Source organism: Solenopsis invicta, chromosome 8 (assembly GCF_016802725.1).
Source record: "Solenopsis invicta isolate M01_SB chromosome 8, UNIL_Sinv_3.0, whole genome shotgun sequence".
NCBI classification, from domain to species: domain Eukaryota; kingdom Metazoa; phylum Arthropoda; class Insecta; order Hymenoptera; family Formicidae; genus Solenopsis; species Solenopsis invicta.
This window is the reverse complement of record NC_052671.1, coordinates 4047782-4073108: the sequence shown is the minus strand read 5'-3', so window position 1 is coordinate 4073108 and position 25327 is coordinate 4047782. Positions and strand designations below refer to the sequence as shown.

Genomic DNA, 25327 nt, shown 5'->3' with positions numbered 1-25327 from the left:
ACAATGAAATCATTTGTTTAACAGCCCGGTATTAATTACGCAATGACGCTAGTATGTCACTACCCAACAGTCGATATTTGTTACTGTAAGGCATTTTTACTTTTTAACATTTCGAAATTTTTTCAAGATATGTTTTAGAGCTGAATTGCACATAGGGTAACTCCGATATATACACGCATCTAATTAAACTTAATTTATGAAGCATTATTTACCAAGAAAAATGAACTGCATTAATAAAAACTTCATACTATCTACTATTATAAAAAAAAAATTAAAAATAAAATATTTATTTTCTTATATTTAAAAACATATTCTTCAAAAAAATCCTTTCGTTTTTGTCATACATCAAAAAATGGTGGAGCTTACGGCCACTCATGAATGGGACAATTAAGCTGAATAAAAAACACAAGAGCTAGGCGCTTCTATTTTCGTGTACTCCATCCTTTACTATCTCTTAACATTTATGTATCACGAAATAATCATGGTAATAAACCTTTTACACTTCTTACAGACAGAATAATCATTTTACGTAAGTTATAATCGCTATGCCACTTATAATATTGATAAATTGATTCGACTCACGATGATTATACATTACATCAATATTGAGAGTAAAAAAACTGAAATTACAACGCAATACTAATGTAACATAATGATGTATAACAGAGTGATTGTAAGCAAGTTATCTTTACTCTTTCTAGTTTTTCTGACTTTTGCAGCGTAAATACCAAAGTTACCCTTCCTCATTCTTTTCAAACTTGAGCGTATTATCACAAATTTATATATATAAATTTTTATATATATATATATATATATATAAATTTTTTTTATTTAATATTTTATTTGGCTGTACACATTTCGTGTTCAAAATCAATTGGTCAACATATTGACGAATGTAAACGTTAAGTTTTTAATTCAAAGTATTGATTGTTAAAGTTATTGTACAAAATATAAATAGGGAGGAGGGGGGCTATAATACCGTGTACTATCAATGTTCACCAACGTAGATTAATATTAATCTCGGTTCAACTTACTTTTTACATCTTTTTCTTAGAAAAAGATAAAGAGTTAAATCGAGAATCAAAGTTAATCTGCACATCGATGGAAATGAGCATAAGGAATAAGAGCACTGCAAGATTGCGAGAGCGGTAATGTCATTCGCCGCTCTTTGCCTCCAACGTAAATTATGCACGCGAATATTATCGTTCCCGGTACACTCTCGCCGGCACGACCGATCTGAAATGCATATGCGATTTGGGCAGGCGATGGAATTGTCATGACGGCGTTCAAATGTTCGCTCTCTGTCTTTTTCTCTTTCTCTCTCACTCTCTCTCTCTCTCTGTCGATGGGACCGGGTGATAAAATTGCAAAGCGGAACGCGCGAGCCCATGCACGGACAGAAATCACGGGGGCCGAGGAAGAGCGCGCGCGTGGATCGACTATTTGCGCAGCTGTTCAAACCGTTCGCGCTGCGAAAATACTGCCTCGTCGTCCGTTTTTAAAATACCCGGAATCCTCTGGTATTTTAATGCGCGCGAGCCGGGCGGCGCGGTGCACGGCGACGGACGGCGATGCGTGATGCATACGCACAGGCGGCAGCGAGTCATTAACGGGGCGAGAAACATCTTGACCCGTTTCCCCGAGGTGTGTCTCGTCGTTTGCTTTCGTCCTCGTCCTCGACGTCGTCGTCGTCATGCGATCTGGAGCACTCGCTCGACACCAGATCGGTGTTATTCGTCCATTTTGCAACTTTCACAGGAAACGACCGTCTAGAATTCCACGCCGCGTCTACGTGTGCTAAAGAATGCTGTGCGCGATGTGGAAAATTTCAAGTCACACGTTACAGTGTAAGCGCGATTTAATTATGCCCAAAGTCCCGCGTAATCCGCGTTCCCCATTGCGCCATGTAACCGGAAAAGTATAAATAATTTTACGTGCAATTGCATCTCTATTATACATCTTTTATATCACTTTAATTCTTTCATTCTCAAGTTATTTAATAGCTACGAAATATATTTGTTTACATTTTTGTGCATCTTACGTAACAAATAAGATGGATCGTAAAAAATATTTTGATAGTTTAAAAACATTCAAGTATTATTATTTTTTGTAACTTTTTATTTGTATTTTAAAAATATCATGCATAATGAAAATCTTTTCTTTTTTCTTTGTCTTTGATCAGGAAGCAATTCTTGTTCAAAACATTTGAACACTGAGAGAAAAAATTACTAAAAATTTTAGTAAATATTTATTTGAATATAATTGCAATGAAATATTTACTTTCGGCACATAAATATTTACTCAATAAAAAAATAATTGTTAAATTAATATATGGTTCTTGTACTAAATAAATATTTACTTGCGTTTAGTAAATATTTCATTGCAACTACGTTCATACAAATATTTAAAATTTCTTTCAGTAATTTTTTCTGTTAGTGAAGGAAGTTGTAATTTATAATAATTCTTATTATGAGTGAACAGTAACGGCAACGAATAAAAGATGATAATATTAAAATTCTTTAAGATTAAATAATAAATAATTTGAAGATTTATTTAAGTAAAAATTTTAGGTCAGAGAGAATTTTTTCTAATGCATCGGCACGTTTATTTTTGTAATTAATAAATTTTATTACTTATAGTATTTTCTTCTGTTTCAGTTAATAAACAAGTAACTTATTCCCAAGACCAAAACATTGTCACGTAGATGATCGGATGTGACAGTAGATTAAGTTGTAGTTTACGTCATTTATTCACTGCGCATTTCATGCGTCTTGCTCGTTCGCATGTCTTCTGTATAAAATTATAAACGGAATTCTGTCAAATTCCGTCACAAATTATGGATTGTGTAAAGTGGGCTTAACACGCCACGAATTATTATTGATTGCTACATTAACGGTATACAATTAAGACTTATTAGGATTAAAATCCTAAAACATATACAGTCTTTTACATACCTCGTTTCGAGGAGAATTGAAAAGAAAATTCGTTGAAAATGAATAGTTGAAAAATAGAGCAAAATTCCCGGAAGATCCGTCCAACGGAATATACAAAGCTGCGTCGAGTGCGATCCGTGAATTTCGGAGAATTTCGGGTCCGCCGGGACCATCTTCTCGGCACAAATACGAGATCCATCTGGTATTTTTCAGGTGCCCTCAAATATGGGAGAGCGCGGTGCCATTGTCATGGAAACTCGGCTACTCCGTCCGGTGACGGTATGCCCTGTGTGTGGTATTAACCGAAATACGGAGGGGTTTTTCAACGGGGCACCGTTAAACCGGCGACTGCAGATAATAGAGGCATGCTCTCTACAACGACAGAGTCGTTTCGGCATACCACGGAGTCCCGGAATATCGTAGAAATAAGACACCTGCGTCGAATATCGAGGCCTGGTCCTCCGCACCTGGAAAATTTTTCTCTCTCGTCTACGCGTTCCGCTAAAAGGCGTTGAAAGACAATTATAGAGGCGAGGGGAAAAAGAAAACCGCGGCCGTACATCACCCGTATACGAACGGTGGAGATTTTAGGAGGAGCTTCGCGTGAAAGCGACCATTGTTTCACCCGAAACTCGTGACGGTCGTAAAGATCGAATTATGATTACGGTACCTTCCGTTAATTACGGCACTCCCTCTCCCCCCTCCCCCCTCCTCTTTCTCGTAACCTCTGTCGCTATAATTCTCGACAACGAGTAGTCCCCGCGGTGGCTCGTGTTCCAAAAACTATAGGCGAGCGTCGCGTGAAAAAGTCCAGAAATGCCACCAGCCACCCGTGAGAGTTATTCGACACCGCTTTCCGTGTCCGTGCACGACGCGGCGTGAAACGTCGTAGTACAAAAGTCCATCTGTGTCCACGAGAATTTTTCTTCCCTTTCTCCGCGAGGTCCCGTTGCTCCGTTACGATCGTTTCAGACACGAAACACATTTGTTCGCAGCTATATCGTTTTACTCTCGGATCCATCGCCTTCGAAGCAGTTTCCACTTAGGAGTTCCAATCCGCGAGTGCTTCGTGCAGAGGCTTTATTCTCATGGCTCCGTTTTTCACGGTTGGTTTTATTTTAACGAGCTCGCATTTTAAAGAGAATCCACCGCCTCTCCTTCGCGCGCTGTCTCTCTCGCGGTATGCCGTATCGATTTCCGAAGGTATTGAAACATCGCTCGCGGGCGCAGGGCATATAATCTTCACGGTGCAACGCGCGGGAAGATACAAAGGGGTGGTTGGAAGGGCGGGGGGAGGATAGGCAGGGGAAGAAAGGACGGCGGAGAAAAAAGGAGAAGGAGGAAACCGAACGAGGCTCGCGGGATGAGAAACGGACGCGCGAGAGAGGGTCGCGCGGAGGAGAGCCAACGGGAGAAAGATCAAGAAAAAGAGAAAGAGTGAGAGACAGGTAAGAGGCTTGCGCTCGCGCAAAGGTGACCGAAGCTAGCTGGCCTGGTCGGTTTGGCCCCGTGGGAACGCGTTGGTGGCCAGCTGCACTGATTGCCATGAGAGGACGTGACGTAGCGTCGTCGAGAGGCGCGCATATATGCGCACACAGGCGCACACCCGGGTCTCCCACACACACACACACACACAACACACACACACACACACACACACACACACACACACACACATACGCGCGCGCGCGAGTCATGCGCCCGCTCGCACTCGCCCGTGCGCTCGCACTTGCGCTTGCGTGCCGTAATTGGCGATGGTAGTGGTGGATGGTAAAGTCGCGGTACCACACGCTGAAGCCCGTGGGGAGGTCGGTACGCGGGGAGGAAAAGGAGGAGGAGAAGGAGGAGGAGGAGGAGGAGGAGTAGAGGGGGGGCGCGAGAGGGACCCGGCCCGACCGCCCGGCGAGGAAAGGAGCGGGAAGCAGAGGGAAGGGGGTCCTGCATTCCAGAGAGGCGCCGGCCAGTCTGCGGCACACCTGCGCGTTCGGTTGAATCACGGCGCCTCCGACATAACCCAATCTCGTCGTCCTTCTCCGATTCGTTGCGTCCCAAGCCGCTCGCTCGCCGCCATCGTCCGTCCTCGTCGCCCTCGCGCACGTCTCTCTCTCTCTCTCTTGTACCCCTACGCTCCATATCTCTCTGTCTCTCTCTCGCGCTCCCTCGACCTCGTCTCTGGAAGGCATCAGCCGTCTTTCTCTCTCTACGTTGTGTCGAGCTATCTCTTTCCGACGCTGGATTTCTTCTTTTTCCCTCGGCAGCGCGGAGTGACCGCGTGTTTCGTGGCGCGAAGTGCGTGCGTCTCCGCTCCGTGCGTGGCGACCTGTGGCGATGTGTCCCTGTCGCCCCTTCCCCCTTTATCATTATCTCTCTCTCTCTCTCTCTCTGTCCCGAACGCTCGCCATTATTGCTCATTCCATTTCAAGCAGCGGTTTCTCTCCCCGCCGCTCTCTTTCGACTCTTTCCCCTGATTTCTGATTCTTTCCTTATCTCGTACGTGAGCGCACATACGTGGGCACATCCTTGGAGTTCCGCTTCTCCGCGTTCCGTGGGAGGATCGATCATGGGAGTATCGCGGGATGTCAAATTACTGGCAGCCAGAGCGGAGGAATGGGGAGAACGGGGGAGCCACGGGAAAGGCGAGGTACACGGCGTGAAAGAGCCACAGGATAGGTACCCCGGGAAGGATACCGCCGCGATCTTACGTGCAATCAGTGGCGTGCAGGTGTCCGCCGTCGTGTCCGTCCGGTGCCGTCTCTGTCAGTGCCGCAATCTAAGCCGGCCACCGTGGCAACGGCTACGAGCCGACACCTGTTTCCCGCCGAGGCCAATGTATGCGTACATTTGATGACGCGACCGCGATTGCGTCGCGTTTCGCTCGGAGCTCGAAGTCTCGCAGTCCGAGGGGGAGGGGGGTGGGGAGGAGCGCCGATTGAAAGAATTGAAAATGAGTTGATTCGATGACTCTCTCGATCGCATAAATATTGCATTAGAATTCGCCGAGAAATAGCGATGCAGAAATAAGCAGAGGGTTTTAAATTGATCTCGTCATTTGTATACTTAATTTAAACACATGGATGTACTTGAACCGAAGAAGTTTAAAGTTCAAGCTGAAAATTTATGTTCATTTCCACCAGTGCAGATTAACTTTTTGATCTCGGTTTAACTTTTAATTTTTTTTTGCAGTTCTAAGAATTAGAACTGCAAAAAGGATAAAAGAATAAGTTAAATTGGTGGAAATGAACATTAATTAAGTTAACAACTCTTTTTTCAGCATTTAAGTTGTAATTACGACTCGCTTCAAACGTGCACGCAATTATTTGCTGCCGAATCATTAGCCAGTATAAATTTCTGATGCCTTGAGATTACGGGTTTGCATCTTCCAATTATTATCTTTCGAATACTTGGCAATCTACTATCACACGCGGGCATCTATCACATACGCTTCAATGGCATATAATTCGAACGAGAGCTGAATTAAAGTAATACGGGAAGAAGAGGGGAAGAAACGAGATGAGAATTGGACGATCTACGCGTGGAATAGAGGCGGTTACGATATGCCGCCGGATGGACGCCGGAGGGACCTGAGGCTCATTCAGTGACGTGGGAACGTGTGCAGATACCATTCATAAGTCGACCATATGATGTGTAGAGTGGTAAACGCCCGTATGTGAACCTATGTGAACCCGTAAGTGCGCACATGGTCGAATATCTTGCACGGGGTCCTCGCCTCGCCTTCCATTGTATATTGTTATCGAAGCGGCACGAGGCTGTATCGAGAGTATTAATTATTCACAGCTGCCCCTTTTGATACATCCTTTGTTACAAAATGCATTTCCTACTTACGCCAGAAGCTGCGACACAATTTAAATAAATGCAATATATATTACTTGTATATAATATCATCAATGTTAAGGAAAATCTACTGATGCTAGTGATGCATATTTTAATGAAGACAATTTTGGCTATATAGTACTAGCTAGAAGTCATCGAAATTAAAAAATTGCATGCTTTTTAGGTTTTTTTCCTAATCAAAAAATGTTGATTGCGAATAATTTTGGCCAAATTTTGGCCTTGAACAAAGCAATGAATAATTTGGCTTACAATTTTTTATGCAATGCAAACGATTATGGCGCGTGTTATGGAATTGTTTTGTAATGGATTTCAATCAAAATTGTTTTAATTTTTCCTAAAAAAAAACGCAATAAGACTTTGGGAAATAAATAAAATTACGATCGAGTCCGAAAAGTTCCATAATACGAGCTCGTATTTTGTTGCAATTCTAAGTAAATAAACGAGTAAGTAGATTCAAGTGAGCTTTTGAATGAATGTCTATTAGAGTTTTATTAATATATATGCACAAAATTTAATTTAATTCATAAAACTGCTTCTTCAAATTTGCAAATTAAGTATAAAACGCGATTTTACATGAGAATCAAGAGCAAACAAAAAATTAAACCAATAAAACTTTTAAACTAATAAAAGAATTGTGCTCAAATTTTACAGAGATATTTAAAGGTAACGACAGAGCAATCTATAAAATTTGTATATTTTTGACAATGTTTTGAGAGATGTAATACTTAATATTTGTTTTTTAAAAATCCGACATTTTATTTTGATGAAATAATTGGCAAGTTCGTACGATACAATTGATATTTCAATTCTTTATCTTGTTTGCCCAATTTTATATGGGAAGAAAAAAAAACTCTGCATTTCTGCCTGATGTTTCCCGGTCTTTCGTGAGAAAAATCTAACTCACACGTGTGTATCACGCTCGAACTGATCTCGTAGCTGTCACTGGCACGACCGAGAAACCGTCTTCCTCAGCCCCTCTACCCCCGCAAATCTTTCCTTCACAGTTTTACAATGAACGTCGGGGGAATTCGTGGGAGCCTGTTTTCCGCTCTTACCTCGTTCCATTGCGTACGCGATTCCAGCTCGCCATCGTTTTGTTGTTGGACAGGAAAGAGAGGGAGAGCTCGAATTTCTGCCAAGATCGGAGAATGTACCTTGGACGATACGTCCTTGGACCCTTTTTTTTTTTAAAAAAAAAGTCTCTTGTAGAAAGAAGATTTTTCCAAAGAAATGCACGTTAATCTTGCAGCTCGTCGGAAAGCGTCCTTGCGGCTTATCGACGATACATGACTCTCGAAAGACGATCCTGTCGAACGTTGACAGAAAATATTGTCCTATACTATATTAATACTCGTATTCATACTCGTCTTTTCTTGAGAAATGGGAATTTCTTGTCCCTGTCTGTTTTTGTCTCGCGTATGAACACGAGTACAAAAACGTAGTAGACGAGATAAAAACAGGCAAGAATAAGGAATTTTCATTTCTCAAGGAAGGACTATAAATTTCAGCCTAAATATTTAATAAAGGATTATAGTAATGTTTTATCTTTTTAAAAAAAAAAGAATAAGATTGTAATAATATTGGAGAAATAATGGGAATGTAAATACTAATAAAGTGTAAATAATAAAAGAAATAATAATAAAAGAATAAAAAAAAAAAAAAAACAAAATATCCTTTTAAGTGCTATAATATTATTTAATATTAAACAATATTACTGAAATATTATTGATAAAAAGCGATTACATGTTCACTTCTAATAACATTATATAACAAGTAAATAATATTATTTACTTCAATGTTTTAAATTATCGAGATATTACAACTTTTAAATGTAATAATTATAAATGTAATAATTATAACTTTAAATGTAATAATTAAATAATAAAATATTTTATTCATAATTCACATTAATTTTTTACCAAAATAATATTCGTAGAACATTTTCATAATATTCTAGGAATATTGTAGTGCTTATAGGGATAAAGCATAACATAATAATAAAAATAATAAAATATATAATATTCTCTTTGTCCCTCTGTTAAATGGAAAAAGATTGAAATAAACACTCTGTACATATGATTCGACAATTTTGTTTTACAAATTTTTTTCTTTGAAACACTAAGAGCACAATTAGTTGTAACACTTTTATACAGTTTTTTTTTTTAAATAACCATACATTCCAGAGATGTTAAAGTATAAGAATTATTGAAAAATTCTTTTATATATTTAGTAAAAGTAATGAAAATCAACTCGAAAGTGTCGTTACTCAACGTGTGTAGAAAAGGTTGAAAAAAACAACAATTTTTGTAAGTACGTTGCGCATTATTATTAAACGGTGCTTTTCCTTCGCCGAGAGACATTGACGGGCGATAACGATAAAATGCTGATAGCGCGGAATCATTAGACAGTCAGGCCTCGTGACTCGGATTTCGTCGTATCGGCTCGGTGCGGCGAGCTGCCGATTCATAGAGTGCTAGCGTACCTGCGGCGAACACCTGTACGAGCGAGACCAGGTTTATCGCCGTAAACAGTCTAGGCAGACACCTGTGCGCAAGCAGAGATGGTCGCACAGGTGTCTTTTAAAGCGTTTCATTAATTACAAATGGGTAACCCGACGGGGGCTCTCCATGGTAGTTTCACCTGTCGTCGTTTAGCGCGCTCCGCCAAATAAATCCGCATTTTTTCCCGCACTTGACCTCGATCTTACCTCCCCCTCCCCTCTTGTACCCCCCCTGAAAGCGGACGGTCTCTTCGACAGAAATGAAAACGCCTGGCACTCGGAAGTTGGATCGTATAACGCGAACGTTTAGCGAACGTGAGCGCGCAAACGTTTTTACTCTTGGCCACGAGATAGAAAAAAAATGCTCGGTCGTCAAGTGATGCAATCGTTGCAAATGCGCTGGCGCAATAAATTCCAACCAAGTCGGTCGGAGATCAAGGTGACCAAATGTACGAGAAAATCTTGTAAGAAGAAAAAAACAAACTGTGTATCTATATTAAGAATGTTTTGGCTCTACAATAACGGCTCGAAATTTTTAAATTCAAAAACTGAAGGCTCCTTAAGTTCATTTCTTTTTCCTAATCAATTTTGGTTCTGAAACCAACTGCAAAGAAGGAAACAATCGAAAATTTGATTTTTAATTATTTATGTCGAGAAATATACGTAAAAGTTGATTTTTCAATCGTGTTGCTACTTTCTTCTAAAATTTACAAATAAATATTATAAAACGCGATTTTAAGAATCAAAAGCAAACCAAAAATTAAATAACTTTTAAACTAATAGGAGAATTATGTTTGTACAGATACTCAATAATAGAACAATTTGTACAATTTTTAAATTTTTGGTAATATTTTGAGATGTGACACGTGCATCCTTAAAGCAAAGAAACAACTCTAATATTTCCTGTAGTATTTATAGGATTTCAGAGTGGCTTCTTCACGCTTTGTTAACATCCATGAAAGGTAAATTGTTATTTTTTTTTTTTTTTTAATTTCTCGATTTATTTTGTCGCATTTTTTGTGTACATTTATTTGACTTGACAAAGGTGTCCCGACGTTTTCAGGTACCGTTATTTCAGGACTTCGGTCAATGCTGCTTTCGCAACGACGAATACTGACATCGTTTGCGATACCAGGTGTCTGTTTTCCTTTAAGGAATGACCTCATTAAAGGACACACCGTTTCACCGACCGAAATGATCAGTCACTAAAGTGGCATTGAGTCACGTTTTTCACCGAGACAATTTGTCAGATTTCGCTCGACTCCGTCAGGTGAGAGACGTGACTTGAGATATTTTTATAAAGGAGCCAATTTAAAATCATCCAATTCTGTTCTTTAACGTGTTAGAAAAATTTGTATATCTGCCTTTGTCTGCATCTGTCATTGTTAAAAACACACTTCAAAAAGGACTGAAAGAGTAAATATTGATGTAAAGAACAATTAAATTGATGATTTGTGTTCCATTGTTGTTCAGGAACAATTCATAATGTCAGGTAGCTTTAATGCTTTATTGACTGTATCGATTGTAATAGCATTATAATGAGCATAAAGAAATTAAAAAAAATATATACACTGTATTAATAAAAAATTGGAACGTGAATCAAGACAGGGTACGCAATCAAATTTTGTAAATAAATTTTCTGAGAATTCTCGAACTTTCCAGAGGAAATTTAATTAAAATTCCAGATTAGAGAATTTTTTAATGAAGTTTCAAAATACATTCACTTTGTCACATGTACTTATTAATATTCTTTAATCATGCAATCACAAAGAAAAGTTACTTGAGTTTTGAATATTAAATTCAATTGACGATTGAAATAGAAAGAAATAACGAGTTACTTAAATGCCATACTACGACTTGTACAATATTGACGTGCTTGATCTGTGATAATAGTCTACTTTTTTATTTTTAGCATTATTTTATTATTAGTAATTTTCTAAGCTATTAAAAAATAATTCAACTTACAAATCCGACTTGGTAAGCTTCCTGAAAAGAGAAGAGACAGTTCCATCGCTCGAATAATTATGAATAAATGCGAATACCGAAGTATTATCGCGAAAAGTATTTCACGACCGCGAGGAGGATTTCACGAATACCCTGCATCAACACGTGCACCCGGCTGGGTATTATTCGTGGGATTAACCGGGCGCATTCCAAGTCCGAGCGGGTGTTTCCGAGCCGTGTCGTGTGATGCTCGGCCATTTCTTCGTATTCCTTTTCTTCGCCTCGCACAGGTCGCAAGGAGCCCCGCGCGAGAAGGCCGGATGAGTTTCGTCGTTCCCTCCCACACGACGACCACCCCGGCCGACACACGGTATTTCCCTCTTCCTTTCTTTCTCCTGCCAGAAATTCCTTTTCGATTTATCGCGCATCACGACGACGGTGCGGCGCGGCGTGTCTGTTTATCCAGCGAGATTACACGATCCTGTCGAGGACCGGCGGAGCCTAGCGCTACTAGGCTCTACTCGTGCTCGCTACCAACTCTTAAGTAGCGACTTACCACAACTACTTGAATATAATGAATGTGATTCGATGTAGATTAAAGATGTGTGGGTCATCTCTCAAAACATTACCAAAAATATAAAAATTTCATAGAATATTCTAATATTACGTTTGAGCATTTGTGTAAAATTTGAGCACATTTCACTTATTGGTTCAAAAGTTATTTAATTTCCTGTTTACTCTTGAATCTTATGTAAAACTGCGTTTTGCAGTACTTATTTCATGGGGAAGTAGCATTATCAATTAAATCAAAATTTTTACATATACTAATCAAATCCTAATAAATATTCATGCAAAAACTCATTTAGATTCACTTACTCGTTTAAAAGTTACTTAAAATTGCAGCAAAATGTAGTAATTTTCGCTGCAAAAATTTCATAAATCAAATTTTTTGTTTTATTCTTTGCAGCTAATTTCAGATTTCAGGGCCTTATTCGGGGAATCGCGACCAAAACTTTTTGCTGTTGATTAGGGAAAAAAAATAATAAACCTTGAGAAGCCTTTAGTTTTGAAATTTCGATAACTTCTAGGTTTTATTGTATAACCGAATATCTAAAGAAACAGCTATGATTAATTTCTGATGCATCGTTATTGGTAAAGCAGCGCGATCTTATTGTATTTGCATATTTTTTTGTTATATTCTTCTTTGTAATTTTGCAATAGAGTATACGCAATGAGGTATATAATTAAATCTTGACCGTCACTTAAAATTTATTATTCGGATTATGGAAATAAAATCGCCGTAGGCAAGTGATCACCTTGGAAATTAATGTAACCGGCTTGGTTACGAAATGAGAAGATTAGAATATCGTAGCAAGAAGATGAAGCTGAGGATCCGCGAAAAGTCACGGCGGGAGCACGCATACGTACATACGCATGTTGGAGCAACAAAAAAACGTGAATACATACCGTGCCTGGCAGCGAGGGGTGGAGGGGGTGGAAAAGAGGCAATCGGAAGAACGAGGTGGAGGCTTAGATAACAGCGCGTAATAAAAGAACGCGGAGAGACAGGCGGAGATAAAGAGAGAAAGAGAAAGGAGAATTTTTCTCTCGCTAGATGGAGGATGAAGAGCAGGAGGAAACGGAGACGAACAAGAAGCCGGCTGAGATATATAGGTAGATACCTACATACGCGCAGATTCAGGTGAGCGCAAACACAGAAGACGAAGGAAGAGAGTGAAGAAGAAAAAGAGAGCGAGAAAGAGAGAGGAGAGGTAGGTGCCGGCGATGTCGTGCCTTTCTTCCCTTTGCCACCTTGTTCGCCACGGCCGAACGGCAGGAGGTAGCGGAGGGGTCCACGCAGTGCGTGCGATCTCGTCGTCGGCGACGGCGATTGTGATGGTGGTGGTGATGGTGGCGGCGATCGGCGGGGTGGAGAGGGGGGGCGGAAAGGGGCAGGGAGGGAAGGGGAAATCCGAGAGGCATCGAGAGGGGACTTGGCGACGACTGGCGGGCGCGCACCTGCACTCGGCTCGGCCGCGAGTCGGCGAGCGAGAGAGCCGGGCGGCAGTCAGGGGCGCACCTACCGGGCGCAGACTCCGGCGCTCCTCCGAGGACGGGGCGGGAGGGGAGGGGAGGGGAGGGGGCGAACGACGACGATGAGCGGAGAGATACAAATCACGCCGCGCCGCAGCCGGTGCATTTCTCGTCCGCGCGCTTATCTCCCGCACTGGCGCACACGGCCCGTTCCACTTTCAGAGCTCGCCCGCCCGTCTTTATTTTCCGCCTTCTTTTTATCCCGCGTTCCACCGTTCTTCTCCACCAGCCTCGTTTCCTCCGTGCGAAAACGCGCTCGTTCTTCCCCGCTCGTCGGAGCGTCGTCGATATTCTCTGGCACGATACAATTCCCTGTATAATGGCTCGCGAACGGGCCGTGTGCGCTCGAACCATTTAAGAACGCATCTTTTCGCGTCTTTCGCGGATACGATTTAATTAGAACAATATGGCTCCGTGGAGCGTCTCGCTCAAAAACCTCTCGTTTCTCGATAACCCGAGTTTATTGTATTTTTATTCTTAAGATTGTCGACAGTAGAACGAGTTAATTAGGACTTGGAAATACGTAGATATAAACGCAAGCAGAACAAGTCAAAATGACATTAAAATGATTCGTGATCGAAAAGTGACTTTTATTAATCATTTTGACATCGTGATGACTTATTGTTCTGTTTGAGAAAAGAATCCTGGCTGAGAAAGTACTTTTCTCAACAAATTCTGTAGTTTTTCAGAATGGGAGGGAAGGGTTCTTTGATTAATGTTTATTAGCACACATTATTAAATTCATTATCAATTTAATATTACTAGTATCACTATTCTGATTCAAATTAAGAGCTGTGGTTCAAGATCGAAAGTAACGGACGTGCAATTCAAAGAATAAAAAATGTATATAAAATCACATAAGAAATATTATTTGAACCCTAAGATCGTCGATCTTTTCTCGATTTTAATCATGTCACACACATGGTGGTTTTATCCCAATTATTATTATGAAAAAGTGATAATGGAAAAAAATGATAATATATCGAAAGGTATATGGCGCTGATTCTATTTTGAATCTTTCGATTACATCGCTGGATTTCGCTATTTTGTAATTAGTGATGTAATTTTCCCAGTCAGCACACGATATTTATTTACACGATAAATATTTATTACTATTTATTTTTTAAGAATTATATAAACACCTATTTATACGTATTTTACATTCATGAAGGAAAGAAATCATGGAATTTTTATTCAACATGTTATTAAAATAGAAATAATAGCGAAAATTAGTAAAATAAAAAATTAAATATTTATTATAGTAATATTTTATACATATTTTATATATAAATATTTTTACATTACAAATGATAAATTTTTATGATTTATTCAATCTAAGAACACAAAAATACTTATGAAATATTTTGATAATATTTGTAAAATATTCAAATAAATATTACAAATATATATTTTGTAAATATTATGTGCTGTATGGATTAAGCTCCAATTTTCATAATGTAATTATTTAACTTTTTTATAAGTCACAAAGAGAAAAAGAAAGTTCTAAACGCAGCCTGAGATTTTCAAAGTCTGAATCTCGATTCTACTTAAAATACCTTTATATTCCGTTTTATGCCTCGTATATCACGAAGAATATAAAATGTTATAACGTCTATCGAGATTGCCATGGATGCAGAAGCATCTGCATCTATTACGAACTAGTAAAACTAGTTAAATTTATGAAGGATCAGAAAATTTTAATAAAAGTGGCCTAACTGTCGACGACAGTTTATGGTTGTTGATTCCGTCGAATGACATTGCTGTTTTAAACGCATACGTTCGCATTTATGTATAGGAAGTTTTACGTCAATTCTCGTCCCTGAAAAACAGAGAGAGAGAGAGAGAGAGAGAGAAAGCTTAGACTTTGCAATTAGCTGTAATGTTTATTAATTATCCGACACATGTGGCGGATTGGCGTAATTAGACGACTGGTTTCTAGGCGCGTGTATTTTTTTTTTTATTCTACATAATTCTCTGATACGAGAGAGCCGTCTCGTTTCTTTTACAAAATCCACATTAGCATAGACATTGGTGAGAATTCCACGCGCACCGGAAGATGAATGAAGGACACACGTACTCAAATATAATTAAATTTTCGACATTGAGTTGTTCCCAGCAAACGAATATAAATTGTATAGATAGAAATGAATTCATCTCGACATTTTCGAATCCGTTTGAATCCAAAAATAACATAATGGCGACACGAATCCAACCGAATTCAGTGAACAGCTCACTTCGTATTTCAATTCATTTGAATCCAAAAATAATATAATGGGAACATTAATCCATCCGAATTCAAAATGATGAGAGCATTTCGTACTTCATTTGAGTTCATTTGAATCCAAAAATGCTTGGAGACTCTAAAGCGCGAACACGGAAAGATTAAACTGAATCGCAATTTTCAATTCATTTGAATTTATTTTCGTACGCTGGCTTAATTACTCTTAGAGAAGTTAATTTCTCTTTATTTAATATCTACATAAAATTCAGATGAAGTCGCCTCGTTGTCGAGCAATTTCTTACTGCAGCGCGGGATCATTACCGCGAGATATTCTGCAGTCTCTCTTTTCTGGAGATCTTCCTTTCTAGGCTCCGTCAATCGCAGGTAGGAGGTAATTGGAGGAGGCCCGAGCGCAGGATGGAGCGATAAAGTGAAGCCATGCAGCCTCGGCATGCGAGGACGGTTCATGAATATGGATCGGGAAAGTAATCGCGAGATGAGCTACAAGACGGGCCGCAATAAGCAGCGTGCGTGCGTGCGTGCGTGCGTGCGTGCGTGCGTGCGATTACGGCGTGTACGCACCGGCTTTATTATCTCGGGCGTGTAATGATCCCGAGTGAGTAGAGACGGTACCGGGGGATGCGATGCAATACTTTATTCGCTTTCCACTTTTGTTTCCGCCATATGTCCGTTTATCGCGTTCGTCTCGCTCGCGCACGTTTAGCCTTTCCGCTCTCGGTGGATATTTATAAGATCCGCGCGTGCGCCACGACCGTGATTTTAATGCGAGGTCGTTATGTAAATCGTAAGGCCCTTCCATTTTATCGCGTTCGTTAAATATCGGATCTTACACGCTCACGGTAGCGCCGTCGTTGCGTCGATTAGCCGCGCGCGACTTTATCATCCACACGTGTTCGTCACGCCGGAGACAAGGAGATCAAGCGAGTTAAAAACGTTGAACTTTAAGATCTCTATTGGAATTCTATTGAAAATAATTAAATTAATTTTACAATTCTATTCCATATTTGCTTAGAAAGTGTCTGCTAATTTTAATTTGTAAAATAAAATTTAAGGACGTATTATTATTTCAAAATAATTATGAAAAAATTACAGATTGTTTTATATTGCATATTTGAAAGTAATACAAAATATTTGACGGTGATTTTCTACATAAATCGAAAATAATTTTAATAAGAAGTGGAAATTTGTTCTAATAAAAATTTATTAAAGAAATTATGACACAAAAATCTGAATCTTTTGTGTAAGTAGTTTTGTGTAAGTATATTTAAGGTGATTTTTATATAAAGTTTTATTGCGATGCAAAGATTAGCTGTTTTGTAAATTTATTCATTTATTTACAGAACAACTAAGAATTGCAATAAAATTTTGCATAAGTCATGTTAAATACTTAAAATACTTGTGCAAAGAATTGAAATTTTTATCATTACTTTTTATATAAATTTTAATATTGTAACAATGAAAATTAATAAGAAATAAAGTAAATAAAATATATTATTAACTTTATTTTGTTATTTCGTTATTTTAAAAAATACTGATTGATGCGTCGATTAAAGTTTGCCAACGATTAGTTGTCCAATGTGAAATTAATTATGAATTCTGCAAAACATATATCGAAAGTGTCGGAAAGTGTGATTTGCTTTCGCATTTCCAAGCGTGAAAATTGTACCGTAGAATGTAAAACTAGTAATAATCAATCGTCCGTAACACGAGTCAGGATTTATAAGACGAAACGAAAAAAACGCGCGCGATAAATAACACAGTATTACTTGTGCGATTTAATTTATTGGTCACTGTTGGAATTGTTACTTGTGCTTAACAGATAAGAGCATTCTTGCGAAATTCGTAAGAGCGATTAATTGCCGTTTCTAGTACGATCATTTGCCAACATAATATTATATTAAACAGAAAAACATCGCACTATTTTTAAGAAAAAGTGTTTCAATAAACTGATTATTATATCAGTAATATAATGATTAATGATATTTCATCAGTTACTGATACAGCTAATTGATTCAGTCATTTGTGAAAAAAGTCTGCTATTTTTGTGCTATTGTAAAATGTAAAATAAATGCTTTTCAAAATCATTATTTCAAATAAATAATTAATGTACAATACTTAATAAATGTTAAATAAATACTTTTCTAGCATGCGACATATGTTAAAGAATTATGTTTAAAGATGATTTTTACTTTTCTTCCTCATCATAAATAACTTAATCCTAAATAACTTAATTTTAAATTAATTTTCTAAATTAATTTTTGACTTCAACCAACTATTTTTATAACATCCTTTAACTAATTCACTTTCTTCCCAATTAAAAAATGTATAGTTATTAACATTTAAACTTTTGTTGTAGTAAATATCTAAAATCAGTTTCTCTTTTATATTAATGGTTTGAGTTACTATCTTCTGCTGAAATTGGTATCACTGCTTTTACCGCTAGATTGTCACTATAGTTACTTTTGATCAAGTCACTTTAGAGTTTCTTCTTTTGTCATTTGTTGTCATTCTACAACTCTTGTAAAGAAAACTACGTTGTTGTCAAGCAATAAAGAAGAGTCCGTTTGGAGCATCGAATGTGTGCGGACGTGTTCGTCCATTACCAGAAATATTTTTGAATCCGCCGATTGCATCACAATCGGTAATTATCTGTGTTTTAGTTACAACTTCGATTTTGTTTACAAATTAAGACTTTGTATTTCACACCTAGCCTTTGGATTATGGTCGTATCGTCCCCGCGTTACGGTAGAGAGACTGGTACCAACATTGTCTGAACTGAACTGAACTGAGGCAATAAAGAATTACCTTATAATAAGCATATTGATGTTTCTACATCTCAGATCCACATCAACATATGGTAGCAGAGCTTGGTTGGTGCATGGATTAAAAATTTTGCGTGTAATAAGTAAGGAAAGAGGTTAAACGTAAACGTACTTCTTAATTTGGTTACTTGCTGGAAATTTACACGAACAACATAAATTTCCATTGAAAAATTACGTGGTACCGATAACTGGAACATCTAGAAATTTACAGTAAAGAATTTACTACGAGGAACTAAAGGTGCGTATGCACCGGTGAGATTGAAAAACCGAAACCGTTGATAACTACCGCTAGTGCAGAACAGCAATTGACATATCAAATTAACATAAAAATCTGGAATAAGGTGAATCATGCAGCGAGCCAGATCCAGTCAGGCAGGCCGTAGGCGTGGCGAAGAGCGGCTTGAAGAGTTCCAAAAGTTAATGTTCGGATATAAAATGCGGGAGGAATTTATGAGGAATTTATTACTTCAAGAAATCACCGTGCCTCGAAAAATTATGTTGCCGATTTCTACTCGCGCTGCGGGATTTATGGCTCAGTTTCTTTTCACCAAATTTGCGCATCTCCAAACTAAACTACCACTCAGATTTAAAATTTATCAGCTATATCGTGTGACGCTTTTGCAGATAGAGATCCGTATAATGAAAACGCAGTCTGCCAGAACCGATGGTGATAGCTATTTTGTACGCCATTGGCATGACATCAACGTTGAGCAAAAGGCCCAACGCCTCGAGGCCCAGTTGGCACCTATAGCTAATCTGGTGGACTCAATAGGTATATTAGAAGCATACGATTGTGAGTTTATACCTGCGATTGTTCTTCCTGAAAAGGAGAATGGAAATAGAGTCCCAGAACCGACGACTGTTACCTTTTCCAACTTGAGAGAAATTGTAACTTTACTCTCGTCGAAATCTACGCCTAAGAGATATAGAGAGTACTTTTATAACAACAACCCCTTACCAGGCGCTATTTGGAAACCAGGTCGTCCATTTACAGGAAGTAAAAAAGGAACAGAAGGAGAAAGGGTGCGCACGATTGGACACCACCACTCACAGCGGCCGATGCCTAGAGTTTTTCCGTTGGTTTGGTTAGATAAGTCAAGATGATTGGTTGGTGTCCAATTGTGCTGTGTCCAAAAGAGTGTCACCCGAAAGAGAATCTTCTGATGAAGATTTTCCATTACTCTCCAATCCTGATGATTTTATGCCAGAGAATTACAACCTATGTAATGACGTTTCCGGCGTTCAAGATTTCATTACAGACATTGAAAAGAAATATCCGGAGTACGTCTATGAGGGAAAAATAGATTTCGAAGCCCTAATTCAACTATGCTTGTGAGCAATGATCCTAGTGGAATTAGATGCCCAGATCTACACGTCAATGGAAACATGGTTGACGCGAACCAGTGTATAAAAGGTGCTTCTATGCGTTTTTGGTCTCCAAGACACTTAACTGATGCCAAATTCTATGTAGGTATGAGTCATTTGACTGGTGAACGTCCGATGAACGTGTCGAACCTGATGACTGAAGCATATTCGATTCGATCAGAGTTAAGTGCTGTACAGCGATCAACAACTACCATCTTCAATCCCTCTATCTTTGAAAGTCTAATCGACTAACTGTCATCAAGCAGAGGAAGTCATTGACGAAGATCACGAGTGCTCCTTATCGTGAAGTAGTGGGCTGCTTGATGTATCTAGCTATCTGTATACGACCTGATATCACCTACGCAGTAAATTACGTCTCAGTTTTTGAAAAAATCAGATGAAAGACATTGGACAATGATTAAGCGCATCATGAGATATATTAAAGGTTTCCTAACGTTAGGTATCTACTACGAAGGAAATGCTAAAGATGGCAAGTTAAAAATCTACAGCGATGCAGACTACGCGAGTGACTCAAATACTCGACGTTCAGTCAGTGGAACAGCTTGTAACTACAGTGATGAAGTTATTCTCTGGACAAGCAGACATCAGCAGAGCTTTTCTTTATTAACAACTGAAGCCGAGTATGTTGCTGCTTCAGAAGCAACCAAAGATGCTGTATGGTTAAGCCAACTGTACAAAGAAATATCTCCATTAAAGACTGCTCCAGTACTCTATGTGGTAAAGTCACTAGATTTAGAAAGTACCGCAATCATTCCGCCATTTTGGCTCCAACATGCGGCACATTTAAAACGTGCACATGTGTATAAATGTATTTAAATAAGAAAGAAAATCAAAAATTATATAAATTAATTTTATTTACAATGGTTCTTATTCACATATGACTTTATTGCAACGCTTTTATTACTATATGTGTTCAATACGCGTTAATGTTATATGTGCGTATTCTATATGTGTTAATATTAATATATATTTTTTTAAGGTAAAATGGATGTGTGCTATAATAAATGTTTTGATAAGTTTAAAAATAATATTGTGGCATGATGGCACAAAGTCTGTACGACAATTATTTAAAAACATTTTAATATAGTCTAAAGGTTTAAATTTATTCGAAATTAGGCATGTTTTTAAACGTTTAATATCGTTTTATTTCTCGGAGTACAACAATAACAGATCTAACGCATCTCACGGTGTCTCACGGTAAATAATTGCACTTAATGTGTAGATACATACATTATGAAAGTGTGCACTTTTTACACTTTCTGACGCCATTTTGGCTCCAAATACTTATACATTGAGTCTTATGAATTGCGGTACTTTATTAATCTAGTGACTTTACTATGTGGATAATATTAGCGCCATCAAGCTAATAAAGAATCCTGGTTTCCACAAGCGCAGTAAGCTCATAAATATGCGCTTTCACTATGTACGCGAACGAATACAAGAAGGACAACTGAAGATTGAATATGTTCCAACTGAGGAGCGAGCAGCGGACATTTTGACAAAGGTTATCCCTTATGTACAATTCGAATGACTACGCACAATGTTGGGAATGACTAATACTGATCATGAAATTTTTTTTCTTTTTTTGATTTTGAGCATTTAAGGGAAGTATTGTAGTAAATATCTAAAATCAGTCTCTCTTTTGTATTAACGTAAGTCTATGAATTTGAGTTACTCTTTTTTGCTGAAATTGGTATAACTACTTTTATCACTAGATTGTCACTATAGTTATTTAGTTCAAGTCACTTAGAGTTCCTTCCGTTGTCATTCTACAACTTTTGTAAAAAAAATCACGTTGTCAAGAAATAAAAAATTACCTTGTAATAAGCATATTGATGTTCCTACATCTCAGATCCACATCAACAACTTTATTATTTAACTTTTAATTTTTTACTTTTAATGTCACTCTTTCTCTCTCTATTTACTCAATCCTATAATTAATTATACTATAAAATCTAAACCAGTATTTTATATTTTGTAATACAAATTTATTGTCTATACAATATAATGAAATACAATCATAATAAAAATTTCTGAAAAATAGTAGCAGAAATAGTAACAGTAGACAAGAAAGGGCGTTTTAGGATGCGTCATCGGGATGCGATCATTCGCGGATTAATCGACGAGTTGATAAACACACCTGCTGTAGCGCATACGTGCGTACGTGCGTACCGCGTTGCTGGCGAGGTAAATTTCGTGATATCAAAAACACTTCTCGCTTGATAATCGTTTAATCACTCTGTGACGAGTCGCGGAAAAAGTGGGAGAGCACGCAGATATTGTATAAAACGTGACGCAGCATTTGTTCGAGCGACACTTTACGTTGTAAATAATGTATGAGATTTTTAAATGACGGAACGGTTTCCGGACGCAGAAATCAGTTTTACGACCAATCGTGATTCGTCAATTTCGCAAGAGGATATTCAATTTTATGACAGCATAAAGTCTCTTGAGATATTCAAGGAGAAATAAAATATAATAAAAAAAATATAAGAGCAGAAAAAATAAAAGTAATGTCTATATAAATTATATAAAATGCATTGTAAATTTCTTTTGAGATAATAAAATAAATACTTATTAAAGTAATGTTCTAGATGTTCAGGAATAAAAAATATAATAAACATGATTTAAAATTGCGCTTAGCGTTATTTTTTGTTATTGAGATTTTTCATTGAATTTTGTAAATTTTTTTAAACTTCTAAAATAAAATTTACGCAATCTTTCTTACAACTGCGCGATAACAATATATTGAGATAATAAAATAGGATTAGATGATTTATGATGATAATCGATCGTGCGTCTTACCGATAACGCTATCTGTACGTAACTCAGATGTATTTATTTTACTATATGATATAAATTCGTGTAAGTACGATTAAATTTTATACGTATTACAAAAAAATTGTGAAAGATATATAAAGGATAAAGATATCAATCATGAAATCAATGAAAAAATTATTTGAAGAAGTAATGTGTACGTTAAAAGAAAAAATTACTCGATTTAAATATGTTATTAACACTATTCAAATCACTAATGAATAGTGATACAACTGAGATAGAAAAATTGTTGCAATTACTATAATTGAACTATAATTCACAATCCTTTTCAGTGCCAACTATATATTTATAGTTATTTTAACCATGCAAATTGCTGCTAGTAATTATTACAATGTAAATAATAGTAAGTGAACGTTCAAAAAATAGTTATATTTATTATAAATTGTGATAACTGATACAAAAATGTTCATTTTATTTTTATCATCACTATTTTGATATATTAATATTTAAAATTATCATAATTTATAGTAAAATTTTTTCATAGAACTATAAACATGTCACTATTATTAACGCTATACCAATAATAACTGTAAAAGTAGAACTCTTAAATCATAATTATTTTATTATGCATGCAATTATAGTCAAAGATACTCACGGCTGGGCAAAAAGTATTTCAAATACAAAATATAAAATATTGGCAATTTTAGTAATTGAATTACAAAATATTAAAAAACTGGTAATTTTGATTTTAACATACAAAATAAAAGTATTTTGTATTTCAAATCGAAAGATTCGCTGAGATAGATATTTACTGATTAAATGTACATGATTGCTACGTGCGATCGTGAGATTAACGAATGTGGAACAATTTGTTTAAGTGCCGAGTGAACGAATTTGTTGAAAATTCCGCGCGCGCAGTGCGTGCATGAGTGGAAGCGTGTTGACGATTACGGGTACGAGAGGGAACGATCGTTTCGTCTTTGGAACACGTGTGTTCTTATCAACGGTCATTTTTCTCGCAAGTTACGATAACGGTTTTGCGAAGCGTAATTTCTGTCCGACGGCAAACTCATCGCGGCCTTCGACGGTTCGCCTTCGTTATTTTTATAGGGCTCCTCGCAAGGGTTCACGAAATATATGCTATACAAATTTGTAATCTTTTGTTAACCATCCGCAGTATTTTATTTAAGTTCCGCAACATGGAAATTAATGTCGTTCAAATAGAATTAATAATTATCCAATAGCCATTTGACAATAGTTAAATTATTATACTTATCTATACTTCTACTATATTCAACTTTATATTTAAAAATTAATAACTTTTTTCGTTGATTTATAAAATAGTAATTAGTTAAGTAAATTCAAGCTCTAATTAACTTTCAATAATTTCAACTAATGTTGATGCGACAAAACTATTTAATTGTCCTATCCAATACAAGTGAAATAAATTTCAAAAGAATTAAGTTAATTAATTATTCCTTCAAGGATCGCTTTTTTCTAATTACCGTTGCTTTAAGGCACTCTACGGCACACAAACTTGAGGTTGATTTATGCAGGCAATAACCGCTAACCTCTGCTGGAACTGGTAAGATATTAGCCACACACAATTATCATTGATTTATAGAAGAATAATCTACTATGATTGGTCAATTTCTTATCGGTTCCGGCATAAGTTAGCGGTTATTGCCTACATAAACCAACCGTTAAGCAGTAAACAGATCAATGGAAATCAAATTTGGATTTATGTTAGGTTATGTCTTAAGTTTATAATTGTCATTGGCTGACTTGTTTACTACTCAAGTTTTTCTGGTTTCTGTGTATGTCATGGTTTTAATAGTCGAGATATTATCGAAAATAAAGATTTGCATATCTCACCAGTAATATTTGTCTATTCTTCTGATTTATACGAGTAACTGTAAAAAGGGTCTACAAATTTGTCAAGCCGGCCAAGTCTATGATCAAATAGATCAGTCGCCTCTGGAATCGATGCTATTTGCGCAAATGTACAGATAGCGACATCTTGCGTAGATATCGACTACATATTAAGGTAATTGAAAGGCGCTGCAACACGGCTAATTTGAATTGTGCAATAAATTATCTCGTAATTGTCACAATTTCACATACAATTATAATTTATATATGAAGAATATTGTATTAAAAGTCTTTACTGAAAAAAATTTTCAATATCTTATATTTTGAAGAATTTTTCAAATTTTAAAGATTTCTAAAAGAAAACAGATTTAACTTTAAACATGTACAAATTTTACAAGTTAGTTTCGAAAATTATAGAACGAGAAAACTAAAACTTTGAAATATTTCACATATACCAAAAATATTAGAAAAGACATTTCTCAGCATTTCTGTGTGCTCTTTAGTTTGTATAAAAAAATATAAGAAATTTTTTTAGTTTGTGAATTATATGGAAATTATATAGAATATTATATAGAAATTATAAAAAATATTAAAATTCATGTAGAAGTTTTAAAAAATCTGATAAATTCTAAAACTTTTTAATAGAATCAATACCATTTTAAATTACATTTAGAATGTCGCATCATCTAAATGTAAATTTAATTTAAACTAAATAATCATATATTATTGTTCGTATATTGCTGACCCATTTTTTACAATTTTCTGTGTTAATTTTGTCACGAATAATCGGAATTTTTATTTAAAGGTAAGACAAATTTCCATGCAACAAATCACTGTGCGTGTCAGTTATTGATATGCTCCGCTAAAATAACAAAAAAGCGCGATGAAATCTCAACTAATCTTC

At 37.0% G+C, this 25327-nt stretch overlaps 1 long non-coding RNA gene across 1 annotated transcript; it reads right to left on the bottom strand.

Moving 5' to 3' along the window:
* Nucleotides 1-5419: 5419 nt before the first annotated feature.
* Nucleotides 5420-25318, bottom strand: LOC120358373. Its single transcript, XR_005575328.1, has 2 exons — nt 24427-25318; nt 5420-8091 (listed from the first exon to the last, which is right to left on the bottom strand). It is a non-coding gene; the product is annotated as an uncharacterized LOC120358373 (long non-coding RNA).
* Nucleotides 25319-25327: the final 9 nt, after the last annotated feature.